Genomic DNA, 13,871 nt, shown 5'->3' with positions numbered 1-13,871 from the left:
CTACATTTATAGGGGTAACTAACACTCCTGCAACAAAATAGATGATGGTTTACTAAAATACATCAGTTGCTTTATCATCAGTGCTAAGAATAGTGGTTATTACACGGTAGATGCTCAATTAATATTTTTGAATTGCTGGATTAATATGTAGGTTAATGACCACCCATTTACTGAACAAGGAAGTAGCCCAGAAAAATCATATTTGGAAATCTGGCCCAGGGTGGTTTTACTCTTGAGACCAAATGGTTCTCTCTGATTCTAGGGACTTTGAAGCTTTACAGACTTGGTATTAATACATTTCTAAACTAAAAATGCCAAAAAATATTGTGGGGAAGTGGTTAAAAGCTGCCAGCTTTTCATTTTTCCAAGTAAGGAGACGGAGAAAGATATTACCAACAATTGTTATTTCATAAAAGGTCATTTAAAGACTTCAATTGTGTGAAGGGTGATCCTAGAATTTTAAATCATTGGATACATATTGGTTCTATGAAAAAGTTACTACATTGCTCTAATTTTTTTCCCATTTCACTGAGGATTGGGGTAAACGTCACTGATCCACAGTGAAGAGACAGGTCTGGGCTCAGATGGGCATTTGGGAGCCTCTGGCCTGGAGGAACCAGTCACTCAAATTCTTTCCTCTCTCTTTGTCTCTGTTTTTAGTCCTCTTCTCTTTCTTCTTCTCTTTCTTCTTCCTTTCTCACCTCTTACATACAGACACACTTAGACACACTGAGGCACATTTCAAAGCTCCAAAGAGAAGCAGACCATGTATCAGAGTTAGACCTCCGGTGGGGAAGAAAGACAACCTCTCCTGTTCTGGGCACTGCTTTCCCAACTCTAAAAAAAAAAGGAGAAGGAGGTGGGGGTGAAGGGCAGGAGAATCTTCCCTACCTTCCCATCAGCCTTCTTTATTATATCTGTTCAAAGTGAAAAAAAATGGTTTGAAACTCTCAGTGTTAGTTTATGACTCCTATTAATCACATGTAATAATCCTCCCAATTATTAAATTATGGAGACATGTGTTTCCTCAGCCAAACAGACTAATTATTTACTGAAATGAATTAACATATAGAAAAGCCTCAGTTCTGTGGAGGCTGAAACTTTGCATAATGAGTTTATCAGCCTTAAAAGCAGCCCAGACGAATTTTTTTTTTTTTTTTTTTTTTTTGGTGAAGTAAATACACTGATTATAGTGAAGCTTATCCGTGCTGGCATCTTGCCATTTGCTATTTCTTTAATAAACACCTGTTGAGTTGTGTATCTGTTTTCACTTTCATTTATCAAGGCTCCCCTTTGCAATTAACAGCTGTGGTAGAGGTGGGGTGGGGGTGGGAAAGACATGTTCTTACCAGCCTCCCCCTCCAGTTCCCCAAAGTTGCTCATTTGGGGCTCTCTGTATTTTAATAGGCTTGCCAATCAGCTGACTGCAGCAGCAGCAGCAGCAGCAGCAGCAGCAGCAGTGATGCACAGATCTGGTCTGCATTGGCAATATACTTGTCATTCGGACATGTATCTCCAGGACACCAGCCTTAGCAGGAAGGGGAGCCAATCAAGGGGAAACAATTATGCAAATTTAAAATGTAAACTCTCTGGAGCCCCTGCCACAACCTGGTAAGAGGATAAAGGTCTGCTTTCCATTCCTTTCTCTAGTGACAGCAAGCTCTCTTCCCACATATCTTCCAGGGAGATTCCTAAGTCATTTAAGCATCTGCAAAATGGCCCCATGGACACGTGGTTTGGAATGAGGATTTATGGGTCATTATATCTAAAAAACTCTTATTTTTCACGGTACTCATGAAGCCACTCAGTCTCCTATATTTTTTTATCTAGTGATTTAGGGACTGTGTCAAATATTCACCAAAGGACATTCAGATCATTCATTCATTCAACAAGCATTTAGTAATGTATATTTCAAAATTACTGAGAGTAGATTTTAAATGTTCACACTCCTCCCAAAATGATAAGTATGTGAGGTGATGGACATGTTAATTAGTTTGATTTAATCATTCCATATTGTGTACATATATCAAAACATCAGGTTGTATCCCATATATATATACAATTACTTGTCAATTAAAAATAAAATTTGAAAAAAAAAATACAGGCATGTATTCAAGGGTGCAATACTGGGAGCTCCTGGAGCTTATAGTTTGGTTACTTTATTTATTCCTTAAAAAATAGATATCAAACATCTACTAGGAGTGAGGTACTGAGGTAGGGTGGAGAACAAGACAGATGAGGTTTCTGCTGTCATGGAGCTTGCCCTTGGTGATGGGTGGGTGCAGGAGCATGGCATGAGGCTGCTGATGTGGTTCTCAGTAAGAACCATGACTCCTGGCAGTCACAGCCTAGCTCTTGAATGTGGTGTGGACCTAGTGACTTGCTTCTGAGAAACAGAATACGGCAAAAGTGATGGGACATCACTTCTGATTGGGCTACAAAAGACTGCCTTTTATCTCAACAGCATTCTCTGTCTCTTGCCCTCTCACTTGCTCTGATGAAGCTTGCTGCCCTGTTGTGAGATGCTCGATGGAGAGGCCTACGTGGCAAGGAACTGAGGGTGGCCTCTGACCAATAGCTCATGAGAAACTGAGGCCTCACTCCATTGTCCACAGGGGTGAGCTAGGAAGCAGATCTTTCTAGTGGAGGCTTGAGGGCACTTGTAGCCCCAGCCAAAACCTTGATTGCAGCCTGTGAGGCTCAAAGCCATAGGCTCTAGCTAGCCATTCCTGGATTCCTGGCCCACAGAAACTGTGAGATAGTAAATGTTTTTAATGTTAAGTTATTAAGTTTTGGGGCAATTTCTGGCTTAGTCAGTTCTGAGTGCTAAAACAAAATACCATTGACTAGGTGGCTTAAGAACAAACATTTATCTCACATGGTTCTGGAGGCTGGGAACTCTGAGATTAGGGTGCTGGCAGATCCAGTGTCTGGTGAGGGCCCTGTTCCTGGCTTATAGATAGCCACCTTCTTACTGTGTCCTCACATGAGTGAAAGACACAGCTTTAGTGTCTTCTTTTTTTTTTTTTTTTTAAGATGGAGTCTCGCTCCATCGCCCAGGCTAGAGTGCAGTGTGATGATCTCATCTCACTGCAGCCTCTGCCTCCTGGGTTCAAGCAATCCTCCCACCTCAGCCTCCCGAGTGGCTGGGATTACCAATGTGTGCCACCACACGTGGCTAATTTTTTTGTATTTTTAGTAGAGATGGGGTTTCTCCATGTTGGCCAGGTTGGGTCTCTAACTCCTGACCTCATGTGATCCTCCTGCTTTGGCCTCCCAAAGTGCTGGGATGACAGGCATGAGCCGCTGAGCCCGGCCATCTTTCTCTTCTTATAAGGATATTACTCCTATCACGTGGGCTCTTCCCTTATGACCTCATCTAAATTGAATCACTCCCAAGAGCCCCACCTCCTATTGGGAATTAGGGCTTCAATATATGAATTTTGGGAAGACACAAATAAATAAGCAGCCCATAACAATTTGTTTTGTAGTAATAGATAATAACATGGTGGCTGGAGGTGGGGAGTGAGATTATAAATTAATAGGTAAAAACGAAGGTATGAGCTGGTGAAAAGGCAGTGCTGAACATGAATGAAGGGTGATAGACATACTGAAGAGTGACAGGGTGGCTGCTGAGAATTTGAGTCTCAGGGCAGGACAGACCCTAAAGGTCCTTTGTCCAATACCCTAGATGAAGCCAGTGTGCTCTGCGGATGCCTTCCAACGGGCATCCAGCCTTGGGTCAAATACCCCAAGTGAGGGGGAAATTCATATCTTTGTTACTCTGTCCCATCTTTGGATGTAAAAAATACTTGCTGCTGGGCTGGAATTTGCATCCCTATGGTTTTGTCTCCCTGGTGCTGGTCTTTCTCTTTGAGGCCATTCCTCCTGTCTGGTCTTTTGAGCTCCTATACCCTAAACAGTTGTCCAGCCTTTCTGGGTTGGCCCTCTAATTCCCTGACCCAGCTCTCCTTTCTTTCCCAGACTGGCTTTGATCTTTTGATACTGCTTTTGGCCTTTCTGACTTGACTGCCTTTCACACTCCCCTTCCTCTACCCACTGGGTCTCTTCCCACAGTCTCTGCTTGTTCCTGTGGTCTTGGGGTCCCTGTAGCTTTAGTTAGGGATTCTGCAACTTTGGTCAATGGCCCCTCACAGCATCATGCCAGTCCCCTCCCTCACATGGCAAACCCTTCTTTTTCACAGAAAATGGTCACAACGTGCCAACTGAGCATTTTCCTCTCCTGCTAAACGTGCCCACCTCTTTGGCACTTCACCTCCTCCTCCTCCCCAGTGACTTCCCTCCTCCCCTCCCTTCTCTGCCAGCCTCAATTATCACTTCTGCAGAGGACTTCCTTGGGGGTGGCCCTCTCTAGTCAGCTACCTGCTAGACATTGTCCTGTGAGATCCTTACAGCCCCTGGAGCTCAGTGTGCCTTCCTTCCTGTCCTCTGACAAATATCCACTGATGCTGACACTGGGCCTGTGCCCCTTTTAATAATCGTCCCCTTTCCTCCCCTGCCTGATGGGCCAGAGCCTCCTGTGTCTCCTGGTATCCTATGCTCTAAACTCAGGGACATCCTAGTCTTTTTCTCTTTCCTCAAACATCCATGACTAAATCTGTCATCTGGTTTGCCTTTTTTTTTTTTTTTTCCTTCTCAGGGCCTCTTTCATCTTCCCCTTCCTTCTGCCACCCCTGAGGACCAGGTCTTTATCAGTTCACCCCAGACGATAATAATCCCCATCCCCCAAATAATTTATTACAGGAGACAGGGCTGGAAACTGGAAGTATAGAGACAGGCAAAGCAGATCTGGCATCTGTCCTCGTGGAGCTTGCAGTGAGTTTGTTCATGCATGCATACATTCACATATTCATTCATTCATTCAAATAGTTATTAAACACCTTCCATGTTACTTCGTCTAGTTGTCTCAGACTCCTGATAGTTGGAAGTAACTTTCTAACTTAGTTGTAATGAGGGGGGCAGTTTCCAGTAAATAGCTTGACAATTGCTTTGATAATTAGCAGTAACTGAGAAGGACTGCCTGGAATGTCAAGGATATTTTCTTTTTCCACCCCATAAAAACCATGAATCTGAGAATTTCTGGGCTGCTGGTCTTATCTACAGGTGTGGCTGATTACCAGATGCCCTGCAGTGACATCTCAGGAAAGGCCAGGACTGGGAAGGCCAACCCCCAGAGCCTGCCTCTATATTCTTGAGACATTGTGGTAGTTCTCCCATCCTAGCCCATCTTCTTCCCATCACCTGCAGTAGATCCACTTCAAGCACCTGCGTCATCCTAGGTAACCTGGCTGTTGGAGATGAGGGTCCTGGCTGCCAAGAAAGGAACTAAGACAAGCAGGTAGTGCCAGACAGACAGTGTCCAGACAGCTTCTTGCAGGCTCTCAGGGAAGTAGTTCAGGCCAGAGGTGGGAGGAGGCAGTGAGGAATGATGTGGTACAACTGCAGGCTGTAGGGTGAGTGTGTGCATGCTAAGTAGGCTGAGTTAGTGAGCGTGATACCAGGGTTAAGAAGATGCAGATTTGGGCCGGGCGCAGTGGCTCACACCCGTAATCCCAGCACTTTGGGAGGCCGAGATGGGCAGATCACCTGAGGTCAGGAGTTCGAGGCCAGCCTAGCCAACATGGTGAAACACAGTCTCTACTAAAAATACAAAAATTAGCTGGGCATGGTGGCGCACACCTGTAGTCCCAGTTACTCAAGAGGCTGAGGGAGGAGAATCACTTGAACCCAGGAGGCGGAGATTGCAGTGAGCTGAGATCGTGCCACTGCACTACAGCCTGAGTGACAGAGCAAGACTTCGTTTCAAAAAATAAAAATAAAAATAAAGAATATGCTGACTTGGGGGAATCCCAGAGTCTCTATCACTATCTCCTTTGTGTCCTTGGGCTAATTAATTAATTTCTCTGAGTGACATTTGTTTCTTCATCTTAAATGGGATTATTGATACCAGCCTCAGAAGGCTGCTGGAGTTTACAGGAGATAATGTGAGGAATTGCCTGGCATGGGTGGTCAATAAATGGTAGCTGCTTATTATTAGTATGGTTAGGCTGGTTTTGAGGGTAGGGTCGGGCAGGAAGAACCAGAAAACTGGGGAGGAGCCAGAGTCCTCAGAGGGCATTTAAATTCAGGCTGGGGAAGCCAAGTTCCTTCCACAAATGCGCAGAGCAGGTACACGGATGGAAGCGGGGCAAAGCTCAGGTCAGAAGCGGGTGGGAGGTCAGAGAGGTGGGAGAGTCCCTGGGCAGTTGCCATGATTTTTTCCAGGATTCTCAGCAGGTGCCTTGGTTAGCTGTTTCCTGGAGAAGTTGGACAGAGCGGGCAGGAACTGTCACTAGGGCATCAAAATTACTCTTCCCCTGGCTTGGGCCAGAATTGTTTCCAGAACAAAGCAGAAGCTCCAAATAACTGTCAAGTGGCTGCTGGATTAGACTGCAGGGCTTGGGGGCAGGGAGCCAGGCAAGCCCATCTAGACCTGGCCCACAAGGTGGGAGGGGATCCCTCCAGGGTGATGCCCCTCTGGGCCCACCTGGAAGCCCTGCACCTCCTCTCCTCCTGGCCAGACTCTTCCAGGTCATGCTCATCTCACCTGTTTCAAGGATGCTTATCTGACAACTCTAGTCCTTAAGGATGAATCCTCTCCCAGACTGCCCACAGCAGTTTCTCTCTGTTTCTACAGTACCAGGCTAGCTGCTTTATACACATTGCAGCATTTATTTGTCAAGGCAGCCATGCGAGGTAGATGTTACACCCATTTTACAGAGAGGAAAAGTGAGGCTCACACAGATTAAATAACTTTGCCAGCCTCCTGCAACTGGAAAATCTCAGGGCCAGGATTTAAAAACAGGTCTGCCTGGTTCTAAAACCCTAAACTTCAAGAGACCAAGATGTTCCACTTACTATGGCTGAGTAACAGATTACTCCAAAATTTAGGATAAGACGATTTATCAAGCTTATAGATTCTATGGGTCATAAATGCAGACAAGGCACAGCAGGGATGACTTGTTGCTGCTCCATGATGTCTAGAGCCTCAGCCAGAAGACCTGAAGGCTAGAGGCTACACCCATCTGAAGGCCCGCCCACTACCATATCTGGTGACTAAGGCTGGCTTGAGTCTGGGGGCCTCAGTTCCTCTCCACATAGGTCTCTCTAAAAGTCTCCCTGTATGGACTAGTTTGAGCTTCTTCACAGCATGATGGCACTGCCTCTGCCAACCCACAAGTGAGAGTCCTTCCAAAAAGAACCAGGTGGAAAGCACCATCTTTTAACATATAGCCTCAGAAGATGTACAGCATCAGTTTTGCTACATTCTACTTGTCAAGGTAGTCACAAAGGCCCATCCAGACACTAAAGAAGGGGAAATAGACTCCCCTTTTTGATAGAGGAGTAGCAAGGTTTTGAAAGATGTGTGATCAGAACTATTATGTGGCTGATTACTTTTGGAAAACTCAATCTGCTGCATGAAGGAACCTGAAGAAACATATCCATTAGATGGTGAGCTCATGAGGACTGATCTTGTCCTAGACTTCTTGGTAACTCTCATAGGCCCAGCACATTAAGACACACATAGTATTTGTTGAATTAAATGAATAAATACAGACCGTCCAAGTCAGGTTGTTTTGTGGATTTTATTATTATTCTTCCAATTTTGCATTTACTGCTTTCTCTTTTACCATTAAGCTGAAATGCTCCATCTAATGTAGAGGTTCTTTTGCTTCAAGGTTTGTTTCTTCCATCAGAGATCTAGCAGGATACCATTTTATTATGGGCATCTGCTTCATGTTTTGCAGGAGTCTGTAGGAACGCTCTTGAAAGTCTCAAAGACATGCCTTCAAACTTCTATCAGAGCCTTCCATTCTTAGGACAACATTACCCTTCTGCCTTGCCCAGCCATGCTCAAAGCATGTTTCCCTCCCCCACTTGGAATTTCCATGGACTCAGCATGGAGATGACAGGGGATCCTGCAACTATAGCCTAGGGGCTTGTTGTGGAATAAGTATAGGCTTCAGTCATAAAGGGAGAATATGGGTAAGACCTGGATAGTGATCCTTTGCTAATATATGTATTTTTTGTCTGTCTTTCCTTTTTTCTTATTTTTTGTAACTTTTCCCCTCCCTCTCTTTCTCCAAAATGCAATTCTGGCTTTGTTTGTAGCTTAGTACTCCCCAAACTGATCTCCAATTCTGGGAAAAATCACAGCCCTGCCTTCATCTTACTGCTCAGCGTGCTGCTGCTGAGAGTTGTTGCAGAAGGAACTCTGATCCGGCAGCTTAGCTGGATGGGTAGAGCCAGACGGGGAGTGGGAGGAGGGAGAACATAGGGAAGAACAGCCAATGGATGCTGGGCTTCATACCTAGATGATGGGATGATCTGTGCAGCAAACCACCAGGACACACGTTTACCTATGTAACAAACCTGCACATCCTGCACATGTACCCCTGAACTTAAAATAAAAGTTGAAGATTAAAAATTAAAAAAAAAAAAAACCTTTGGTCATACTTCCAGAACATTCTCTCTCTCTCTCTCTCTCCCTCTTTGTGTGTGTGTGTGTGTATGAGTTTGTATATATACACATACACAGGTACAAAATATTTTTAACAAAATAAATATGGTTTATACTTTACAAATGGGTAACTGGCTTCCTGTGCCTCCCCTGATTTAACTATGAGCACATATTTTCATCAATAAACATTCCTCTTTGGCAGTGATATGAAGAGTGATTGTCCATTTTATGGGTGTAGCATGATTTTACTAATCCCTATTTTAGGACATTTAGATTTTCTTATTTTCTATTAGAGTCAATAGCATGATGAACATTCCGTCAGCTAAATCTCTTTATCTCTTTTTTTCCTCAGTATGTATTTCTAAAATCATAATACATTTAGTTAAAGGATATATATACACAATGTGCATATATATGTATGTATATATATTAAAGAACTTTTTTTTCTTTGAGGCAGGGTCTCACTCTGTTATGCAGGCTGGAGTGCAGTGGTGGGGTCTCAGCTCACTGCATCCTCTGCCTCCCGGACTCAAGTGATCCTCTCACCTCAGCCTCCTGAGTAGCTGGGACTACAAGCACGTACCATTAAGCCTGACTAAGTTTTGCATGTTTTGTAGGGACAGGGTTTCATCATGTTTCCCAGGCTGGTCTCCAACTCCTGAGCTCAAGTCATCCACCCACCTTGGCCTCCCAAAATGCTGAGATCACAGGCATGAGCCACTGTGCCCAGCCTAAAGAACATTTCTGAAAAAGCTTAAAAACTGTCTCCCCAAAAATTTGTAATTTATGTAATAGCAGCAGTGCTTGGGGGATGCTAATAAACCATCATTAACATGTGACAAACACCTGTAAAGGTTTTACAGACATCATCTCAATCTCTCCACTGACCCTAAGAGAGGACATCATTATTTCCATTTCATAGATGGGAAAACTGAGGACCAGATGGACAAAGTAACTTCCTCAAGGTCATGCAGCCAGGAAATGGCAGATATGCGATTCAAGCCCAGCTCAGACTGACTGCAAAAACCCTCCTCTCCTTTACCTACCCAGCCTCTCACTTGCACATTCATAAAAACTGGTATCTTAAAAAGTACCTGATTTTTTTTCACTACCAAACTAAGTGTTCTTACTCTTTTTTTGGCTGCAGTTTCCACAGACTGAAGAGGCTCTAAATGACTATGAACAGTTTTTGATTAATTAGATTTTTGTTGCCAAAGAATTAATTTGATCCCCCACCCCCTCCCTCTCACTCAAAAAGCACACAATAAAATGATTTTAGCAGCGGGGATAATTACAGAAAATGTGGTATTAACTCAAATGGAATACAAATATTTTAGATTTTTTATTGTGCTCCAAGACCACTGGAGTGGAAAGAAAAGAGTGAAATATGCCTCAGCAGACATAAGGAGAGAGCAGACACCAAGCTGAGAACCCTACGGTCACTCTCTGTGTTTGCACTTTTGATGATCTCAAAGAGAAGCAATCTTGTGATTTGAGCCTGGATCATAGCAGGAGCTGAAGCCCATTGGAATCACTGGGTAGACTCAGAAGGAAAGTCTGACCTGGCAAAGACACAGGTGAAGGCAAGGCCCTCCTCCTCTGGCGCCTTCCTTGCCTGGCTACTGTCCTTTCTCTCTGATGTGCCCTTAACCTCAGCCCCATCTGGGTTTAAACTTCAAGGACTGCAGGAGACCCTTGATGAAGCGTTGGTGGCTCTGCAGGGCAAGCCATATTCACACCAGTAGTCCAGGTTATAGACCTGTAGAGGCTGGAGGACTCCATCAGTTAGTTCTCCTTGACATGGACCTGTCTTGTACTTCCTTTACTTTTTTTTCTTTAGAGTCAGAGTCTTGCTCTGTCACCCAGGCTGGAGTGTAGTGGTGCAATCGTGACTCACTGCAGCCTTAAACTTGTGGATTCCACCTATCCCCCTGCATCAGCCTCCCAAGAAGCTGAGACTACATTACCCCTGGCTAATTTATTATTTTATTTTTTTAAGATATGGGGTCTTGCTGTGTTGCCCAGGCTGGTCTCAAACTCCTTACCTCAAGAAATTCTCCAACTGGCAGTCTTTTTGCGTCAGGGCTCTTTGCTCCTCAAACCCACTAAGCCTTTTTCTGCCTTAGTCCTCTTTGCATTTGAGTTCTCCATACCTGAGAGCCTACTCTTTGCCTAGATCTTTGCATTTGTACCTACTTCTCTTTACTGTCATGTGAACTCAAAAGTACCTTCCTCAGTTTTCCCTGACCACCCTATCTAAAGCGGGACTCCCCTGCCCCAGCAAGTAACCCAATGCCTTTACTTATATCATCTTTATATCACTTACCACTACCAGAAATTTTTTTTGTTTACATGTTGTTTACTTGCTTAGTACTTCCTCTCCCAAATGTAAATGCTAGGGGTTTTATTTGCTTTTCTATTTCTGATTCTCAAGGCTTAAGCCAGACCCTGGCTTAAGGGATGCAATGCATTTATTGAATAAGCCAATGAGAACAATATTGCCAACTTTATAGTTTTCCTCAGAGGCAGCCTTGAATATTGCAGACACACCATGAGGATCCTCAGCCTATACTTTGGAGGAAGGTTCAGCAAACTACAGCCCACGGGTCAAATCTGGCCCACCATCTGTTTATATAAAGTTTTATTGGAACATGGTCATGCTGATTTCTTTTTACACAGTGTCTATGGCTGCTTTCACCCTGCAACAGCAGAGTTAAGTAGTTGTGACAGAGATCATACGGTCTGCAAAGCTGAAAATATTTACATCTGGCATTTTGTAGGAAAAGTCTGTGAACCTTTGCTTTAGAGGGAAGATTCCCTGGATTACCACAGACCTTTATTTCATGTGAGTTGATGCCCTGATGGTAAGATGCCTCATTGCTTTCTCTCACAGAGGCCTCTTTCATGTCAGCGTCTTTAGATAGGCAGCTCAATCTTTCTGTTCATGAAAATATTGGCCTTGGCAATCTGCTTAATTCAGGTGGAAAACTACTCTGACCGGAATTATCCAGAGAGCAGAAATCGGTGTGTTTTCTCTAATTGTTAATTATGAGGATGACACATGGTATGGGCCACGCTGCTTGTCTGTCTTTTTATCTAGAGGAAGGGTTTAGCAAGGCAGCTTGGTGGCATGAAAGATAGACTTTAAGTGTAACATTTTATTATTTTTATCATTTCCCTTTGCTTAGATCTCTATAAGAATCATGATGTTTCCAAGGCAGCACATGGTTTGGGGAAATTGGAGAGAATACTACCGATGGAAAGGGATAACATCACAGCTGCCACAACAATGCTATCCAGTGTGCAAATGTCAGATGTTCAGAGGGAACAAGTCATCTTGATTAGAATCGTGGAGGTATGAGTTTCAAAGTGGAATAATCTCATGTTTAATAAATTTGCAAATTCTCTTCACAGTGCAGTGGAAAATGGAACATGCTTAAAATAATTCCAGGGACTTGGCTCCTGGGCTTATTCATATATGGGAATGATTGTCAGGGACTGGTTTATTGTCTTGCTAGGATAAAGTAGATGCTTTTGAATCTCTTTTCTATTGTGCATGTCTGTGGGAACACATGTTTGCTCTTCTTTTTCACCCAAAGTATTAAAAAGCTGTTCAAATTGCCAGATCATTTTCTCCAAGATGACACTTATTTATTTACAAAAATCTTAAAATGTTATTACAAAGAATGTGTTTATTGTAGAAAAAGAAGAACACATAGTTAGTTTAATACAAGAAAGCAAAAAAAAAAAAAATCAAACCACCTCTCTGAGATAACCATTGTTAATATTTTATCATAAGCCCTCCCATAATTTTCCCTATGGACAAAAATAAAAAAATACATATGTATATATATCCATGTATGTGTATTAGACATGCATAATACTATACATACTATTCTCTAATCTGCTTTATTTTTCACTGAATAGCATGTTGTGAATTTTTATACTCTACTGAAATCAGAATAGTGTGGTGGTTAACATCACATGCTCTGAAGTCTGGTTGTCTTGTTTGAGATCTTGACTCTATCAGTTACTAGCTGTATGATCTCTGGCAAGTTACATAATTGCTATGGTGCATCAGTTTCCTCATCTGTAAAATGAAGATGATAATGATGGAATATACTAACTATAATGATGGAATATACTAACTATATGATAATGATGGAATATACTAACTATATGAGAATGATGGAATATACTAACTATATGAGAATGATGGAATATACTAACTATATGAGAATGATGGAATATACTAACTATATGATAATGATGGAATATACTAACTATATGAGAATGATGGAATATACTAACTATATGAGAATGATGGAATATACTAACTATATGAGAATGATGGAATATACTAACTATATGAGAATGATGGAATATACTAACTATATGATAATGATGGAATATACTAACTATAGGTTATATATTCCTATATAATTCCTATATATATTCCTATATATAATTCCTATTATATAGTATACTATATAATAGTATACTATATACTAACTATAGGTTGAGGGTTAAATATGTTAATGCCAAAAAAATTCCATAATACAGTTCCCAGCATATGGGATGCTCTTGTTAAATGTTAGCTATGATTATCTTTCCATGTTAACTCATGTATTGCCACATCATTATTTTATTGGCTGCAGTTGATACTATTGTATTTATGTATGGGAACATTCTTTTCTGCTTTTCATTTGGTGTATGGTTGTGTATATGTGATTTAATGCTGGTCATGCTTTAATGCTGTTATTTTCTTTCCAACTTTTATTTTAGATTTAAGGGGGTCATGTACAGGTTTGTTATATGGGCAAATTATGTGTCCCAGGGTTTGGTGTACAGATAATTTTGGCCTCCGGGTAATCAGCATAATACCTAATAGGTAGTTTTTCAACCCTCGTGTCCATGTGTACTCAATGTTTAGCTCCCACTTATAAGTAAGAACATGTGGTATTCGGTTTTCTGTTCTAGTGTTAATTTACTTAGGATAATGACCTCCAGCTCCATCCATGTTGCTGCAAAGGACATGATTTCATTTTTTGTGGCTGCACAGTATTCCATGGTGTATGTATACAACATTTTCTTTATCCAGTCTACTGTTGATGGGCATCTTGGTTGATTCCATGTCTTTGCTGTTGTGAATAGTGCTGTGATAAATATATGCATTTGTCTTTATAGTAGAGAATATACTCCTTTAGGCATATACCCAATAATGGGATTGCTGGGTCGAACAGTAGTTCTATTTTAAGTTCTTTGAGAAATCTCCAGACTGCTTTCCACAGTGGCTGAACTAATTTACATTCCCACCAACAGTGTATAAGCATTCCCTTTTCTCTGCAAC

At 42.3% G+C, this 13,871-nt stretch overlaps 1 protein-coding gene across 2 annotated transcripts in view; it reads left to right on the top strand.

Annotated features, from left to right (window-relative positions):
• The window catches only part of NAV2 (neuron navigator 2), an 882,771-nt gene that overhangs the window by 38,057 nt on the left and 830,843 nt on the right, over nucleotides 1-13,871 (top strand). For both annotated transcript variants that reach the window (XM_063728134.1, XM_063728135.1), the window contains one exon: nucleotides 11,710-11,876. The gene's annotated coding sequence lies outside the window, so the exon portion shown is untranslated. The remainder of the gene's footprint in view (nucleotides 1-11,709; nucleotides 11,877-13,871) is intronic.

The sequence above is a fragment of the Pongo abelii genome, chromosome 9 (assembly GCF_028885655.2).
Source record: "Pongo abelii isolate AG06213 chromosome 9, NHGRI_mPonAbe1-v2.0_pri, whole genome shotgun sequence".
Lineage (NCBI taxonomy): Eukaryota > Metazoa > Chordata > Mammalia > Primates > Hominidae > Pongo > Pongo abelii.
This window is presented reverse-complemented; position numbering and strand designations above follow the sequence as displayed.